Source organism: Serinus canaria, chromosome 3 (genome assembly GCF_022539315.1).
Source record: "Serinus canaria isolate serCan28SL12 chromosome 3, serCan2020, whole genome shotgun sequence".
Taxonomy (NCBI): Eukaryota; Metazoa; Chordata; class Aves; order Passeriformes; family Fringillidae; genus Serinus; species Serinus canaria.
Window position 1 is genome coordinate 5336845 of NC_066316.1, and position 6491 is coordinate 5343335.

The following is a 6491-nucleotide window of genomic DNA, read 5'->3' on the forward strand; positions in this document are numbered from 1 at the left end:
TGCTTTTAGATCTTGCAAAAATCAAGATTTTTTGCAAAAATCAGGTTTTCATGTGGAAGAGGGAATAGAGACTGGATTTGTGTAGTGGAAATGTGATCAGCTCACCTGCTACCTGGTCCACAGGGTGGGCAATGGAAAGGTGTTAGGATTTAGGATGTATTTATTCTGGGACAGCTATTTCAAACCAGATTTGTTCATAGAATTGCTTGTTTAAGAGAGGGCTGACTCCATCACTAAGTAAGGAGTAAACAGATTTTATGCTCTGGAACTTGTGTGGCCCAACTTAACTTGTCCCTGTCTCCCACCAACGGAGCAACAGCTGCTGCTGTGTTGGGGTCTGGAAATTAAGGAGTTCACAGGCTGCAGGCCACCCTTGGGTTTTTAGGGAGCATATTTTTGATTTCCTGATTCTGTTCTGCACGGTATCTTTTGTGAAGCTGCCTTTTCACCTGTTTTTATGGAAAAAATATCCTTCTTCATGAAGGATTTAAAGTGTTTGTGTTCGTTCCACTTCTGTAGATACCATCGGTCAATAAAATGCTGCACTTGAAAGAAGATAAATGCTTGTCTGTGCTTGGAAGTTGTGCTCTATTAGTGGGTGGTTTATCTGCTGCTACAAGAGCTCAGGAGCGAGATAAATCCAAGGACAGTATGGAATATCCTTCCTCAGTGGGAGCTGAGCCCTGTGCAGGTGGGAGGTGAGGGCTTCTGTCACTCTGGAGCCCTGGTTGGTGGCAATTTAGGGTAATTTGAGCTGTTTCCTCCTACCTGTGCCACGGGCACAAGGGTGGGCAAATCCCCATAGGATAATTCCCAAGAATCTTCCAGAGAGGGGAAGATCAGGGATTTCTTTTTGCTCCTGGCTGTGATACAGAAAATGTCACATGTCTGTTAATGGTCTGCAGCAGCTTTGCAGCTCCCAGCATTACTCTGTGAAGTGGGTTCAGAGAATGCTTTTTGGGAGTATCCATTTGGATAACACTGGAAAATGCTGGTTTTCATGGAGAGAGCAAGGACCTGGGGCAGCAGCTGTGGGATGGGATCTGGATCCAGAGGCTGTAGCAAATGTCTCTGCTCTCCCCATGAATGTCCACGTAGGGCTCAGCTAAGGCTGGCTCTGCCCAGAATGATTTTTGATTCTTCCCATTTGGGGGAGGCTGGGAGTGGTGGAATCTGTCTGTTTTGTGAGGAATTTGTGCCTGGTGAGAGGCAGCCAGTGAGAAAGGGAAGAGGGAGAAGTTTATGAGGTTTCTCAGGAAAGTGACATGGTGACATCTGAAAAGAATAGAAACCTTTGAGAGCATTATGGATAACTGTGAAATTCAAATTGGGCATGTTCTGTGCATTTTTCATCTCCCTGCCAGGAGGAGTATAGCAGTTCTAATGTTTAATGCATGGACAGTAATAGAAGGCTGAACTGATCTCCACAGGCCTGTTTGTTCCATTACTGTCCAGAAGGAAATAAATTAGATTCTATCAAATTCTAAATTCTGTTCTGTTCTATTTGGACCCAGATGCTGCAGAGGGAGAGATCAGGAGAAGGAAAGATGGGTTTTAGAGGGTTGATGTTGGGGTGACACCAACATAACATGCCCAAGGTGCAGCTTAGTTAAAACCAGCACCAGTGAGTGCTGCTCTCCTTTGGGAGTGTGCACAGCACCCTTAGGCTGAGCTCAAAATCTAAAGGTCCTCAAGAGGAGCCTTTTTATCCATAAGGGGATTTTACATTTGGTTGAACTGATGTGCCTGGTGTCCAGCATGCTCCAAGTCCCAGAACTTGAATTATGGGAACATTTTGGAGACAAATGACTGTGCTGCTCACTCTTTAGAGATTTGGTAGAACAAACCTGGGGTTTCTTGTTGGGTGTTGTGACTGAGACTGTTGAGAAGAGTTTGCAGACGTGTCTGTGGAGTTCTGATCTCAGAATGGGCATCAACTTGCACAGAAAGACCAGAGGAGATTTGGACTGCTTGGGGTATTTTAAAGCATCATCTTCTATGCCAGTCTCTGACCAGACAGAGGATCTTCTCCAAGATAAGGAAATCACCCTTCATACACACTTGTCTGCCCCATTTTAATCTTTCTTTTCCAGTTATGTAAATAGCACCAGACTAATATTCCCTGTGTACCACTGGTAAGCTGATTCGCTCACTTCACTTTATCAGACACAAAAGCACTGCAGGGCTGGTTTGTAAATTTAGTTGGATTTTTTTTTTTTTTACATCTGTGTTATTCCAAGCTCTTATGTAAATACTTGGAAAGGAATTTCTATATATACTCGGTTTGTTATGCAACTACTCTGTGCAGTGATGCCAAAGGGATTTAATTTTCTTATTGGTGGTTTTTAGAAGAAGTGATCAAGCATTCTTTCTGTGGAAGGCTCAGGGAATCACAATGTGAGAACCAATAATGGCAGAAAACAAGGGCAACTTCAAAATTAAAAAGAGGGAAAAAAATAAAGTGTTCCTGAGTTACAGAACTATTTAGGAAGGCTTTCACTGAAGGCCTGATTATTGCTCCAGTGTGAGTTGCCTTTGTTCTTTATGGAAATTATTGAATGATTCAATCCATACATCTGTGTTCCAGCCCTGTGTGTGTGCTATTGATGAAACATCTTAGAGCAGATGTTGTTGGGCTGGCCACTGCTCTACCAAAAACCTCTTGGAAACCCAAAAACTCCTTGACATAAAAATCAATTTTTAACTGAAACTGATTTAATTTGGCCATGAATTAATGCGCTACATTGAAGGATAAACAAAGGCTGAAGCACTGGGTGCTGAGGCGGCTGTAGCAAAGCTCCTGGAATCCCAGAGGGCTTTTCTGCCCATCTTACAGCCATCCCTAGAAAGCCACTGTAGAAAGCCAGTCCTGATTCCAGCAGGCTCGTCTGACAGTGAGCTCCCTCCCTCCGTGCATCCTGAGCCTGCAGCATGCAGCTGGGTTGGGACATCCGTGCCAGGTATCCCAGAACCTGGCTGCTGCTGAGGGACATGGCTGGGGGCCAGCTGGGCTGCTCCTGGAGCAGGCTCCAGGATCCCCATGAGCTTCAGGCTCAGTTCTGGGGCATTACTATGGACAAGGAGATGATGAGGAGATGCTTTCACCAGGAGCAGAGCTTTGGCCACCAGCGGGGCTAGTTTAGCATCCTCGGTTGGGTTTGCACAGCTCTGGGAGCCCAAAGTCCAACACATTGTGACAGATGAGCAATGCAATGATTGACTCTCACAATTAATGGACAAATATCATATATATAGGTTAAGAAAAGTTTTATAGGTTTATAGTTATGTTTTACACCCTCAAGTGGTTACCAAGGGACAGCCAGGGTTGGGACATCCGGGAGGGCTGGCTTGTCACTGTGGTGACATCTGACCTCCAATCAGGATTTGAGGGAAAGAGCTCCACCCCTGGACAGAGAAGAAGGACAGAACTTTGGGAGGGGTTAAAGGGTTAAAAAGGCAAAACCTCCATTGTGAGGGGGCTGAGCACGTGGCCAGGAAAATCTTTTGCTCCCAGCGCTGTAACCTTTATTCTTTATTCAGTCTTCCGTTGTATTTTTGATAAGGTTTGATAAACCTTCCTAAACTATGAAAAGTGAGTAGCTATTTCTCACAACATCATTTGCTTAATCCTTTGGAAGTCAAAGCAAACACATACTAAGTGGATTTTAGAAATAAAAGTCTGTAGTTTTACACATTTCTCTTTTCAAAGTAACCATGCAAGCTGGAGGTTAAACTGCAGCAAAACCTGGGTGTCTTTTGCCCCTAGAAGGTGGGAAAAACGCCAATCACTTGTTTTTAAAATTTTAAAAGTTTAATAGTAATAAAATGGTTATAAAAATAGTAATACAATTGGAGTAATAATAATTTGGACAATTTGAATTAGGACAATATGAGACAATAGAAACAAAGAGTTACTGACAGTCCAGGAACCTCTTTCTGGGCAAAATAAGCCTGAAAAAGGTCCCACGTTAACAGAGGATTAACCCTTGAAAGCAACAGCCTGTTGCATGTTCATACACCTCAAACATGGTGCAAAAATTCCATTCAAACACAGGATTCTGTCTGGTCAGTGTCAACTTCTTCCTCTTAATCCTAAACGGTGCCTTCAGGGCTGAGTGAAGCAGGAAGAAGTTCATTTCTGCTGATAATGGACCAATAAATTCTCTTTCTCGGAAAGATTCAGGTGACCTGTGGCTGCTGTCTCCATGCGAGTCCTTTCTTTAGAAAAAAGTATCCTAGATAGCATAGTTTCTGTTTTAATATTATGTTATAACCTAAAACTATATTTAATACACTACTGAAGAGAATTAATACAGCATAACTTTCCAACACAACACATGTAACATTCATTTTAATATTTGTGAAAAGCCAATCATAAAATACACATTTTTCACAAAGGGATGGGAAGAGGACAGAACTGCATCTCTTGTGCTCTGGAGTGGTCCTGCTGATCTGGCCCGTGGCTGTTGTGTCCTGTAAGAGCAGCAGAGCTGGATACAAGGGCTCTTGGGCATTAATCAGGGAGATTATCCGGCAGCTGCTGCATCCGCGCGCGTCCCCGCTGGGAATGACGCTGTGACGCCACGTCATCCACCCGGACTTCTTCCCTTTCCTCATCAGGGATGTGCCTCATCCAAATGCCAGCATATAAAGCTGGGGGGGTGCTCGTGGGGCTGGTTTATGGCTGTCTAGAACCCAACTGGCTTATTTCCTGGTTTACATAATGTTTTGGAGTCCCAGGACAATCTCTGCAAACTCAGATGTCTAAGCTGCCACAGGCTGTGGGCAGGAAATAAATTTGCTTGTTCCTTCATGAGGCTGATGTGAATTTCATTTAAAGGGGAGCTAAAATGATTTATTTTTAACTTCATTGCTGAGTTAATAGTTGGACTCTATGGTCTGAGATGTCTTTTCCAATTTAAGTGGTTTCCTAACTATAATTTTCTGTATTTGAAGAAGGAATACGTTGCCCTTTTACCACTTAAAAACTTTGCTCCTTTTGCATTTTGCTCTGTTTCAGTATTGTAAAAAATGGCATTCATTTAATTTTGTATTAATTTTCTCAAGCATGTAATGAAATCCAGTTCATTAATCTTGCTTGTTAAGCCAGCAATGTAAGCAAACACAGTCTAGGACCATTACAGGAGAACACTTAATCCCCCGTCTTGTTCCTCTCTAATGTGCTTTTGACATTTTTAAGGGTGAAATGAGAGTGTTTCTGTGCAGACAAGGCCAGGTATTACCTTTACACCTTCACTACCCAATCTAAGTTGCTAATGTTGCTGATACACGCCCAGGAGTTGTTGGTGACTTCTGTCTGTACAATTTTTGTGTTCAGGAAACCAAGCCCCTGCAAAGGGGCTGGCACGTGAGAGTTTCAGACTGGGAAGAGAGCTGAAAAGCACCTGTACATTCAGCAGGTGCCAGGCTGTCTTCTCAGGCTCAGAGGTAATGAATTGTATGGATTTGAGGCTTTCTCTTGAATCAGAACATCTAAACCTGGGCATTCAAAATGTAATTTAAACTTCAAATTTGAAGATCATCCATGCTCCGATCTAATTTTAGGTGTTAAACTTGTTCCCACCTGCTCTCTAAAACCGGTGGAGATGCCTGAGTGGGCCTCTCCTCTGCTGACTCCAGAGCAAGCCTCAGGGTGGGCTGCTCCTGACCCCCCTGGAAGAAGGTGCCATGATCTCTGGAAGTAAAGGAGAGCTGTGTATTTCAATCTCTAAAAAGTCTGTCAGCTCCCCAAAGTGCATGAAAGCAGAACATCTTCCTTTTTCCTAGCTTTTGCTAAGGATGCCTGTGTATTTTCACTTATTGGTTCCCTCATCTGGCTTCAGTTCTGCCAGATGACTCATGCCAAAAGCTCAGAAAGCCTGCAGTAAACAGCCCACTGTTCATCAGAGCAATTTGGGAGCTCCTTCTGGGAATATTGCTCATGTTCCAGCCCCTGGGGTGTTACAGTACTGCTGCTTTCAAAATCATTGGAAATCCTTGGGAGCCCTATATTTTTGTTCCTCAGATGTCTAAGTTTGATGTTTGGAAATTAATAACTACCCCCCTTTCCTTTTGAAAGCAATTCCTGCCCCCTGAGTCTGGTGTCCTTTGGACTTGAACTGCTCCTCGTTAGTGGAGGTGTCCATGGAGTCATGGCATGGTTTGGGTTGAAAGGGACCCCAAAGTCCACCTGGTTCCACCTCCCTGTGCTTTCAGCATTTATGTCTGGGCAGGTGACTTGTCCAGCCCTCTGTCCAGCTCTCTGTCCTTCCCGAGTGAGAGGAATAGCAGATTTGTCTTTTCAAACAAGCTGTGGGTCTCCTGGTAGATAAAACTAGCTCTGGAAGATAAAAGAAACAATGGGAAGCATTCCACTGATTGATGAATGGAAAAAGATATTTGGTCTTACATATAAACTTTAGGTTTGCTGATAAACAAAATTCGACAATGAAAGATGAAAGAAACAATGGGGAAGAAAAGCCTCCAAATTC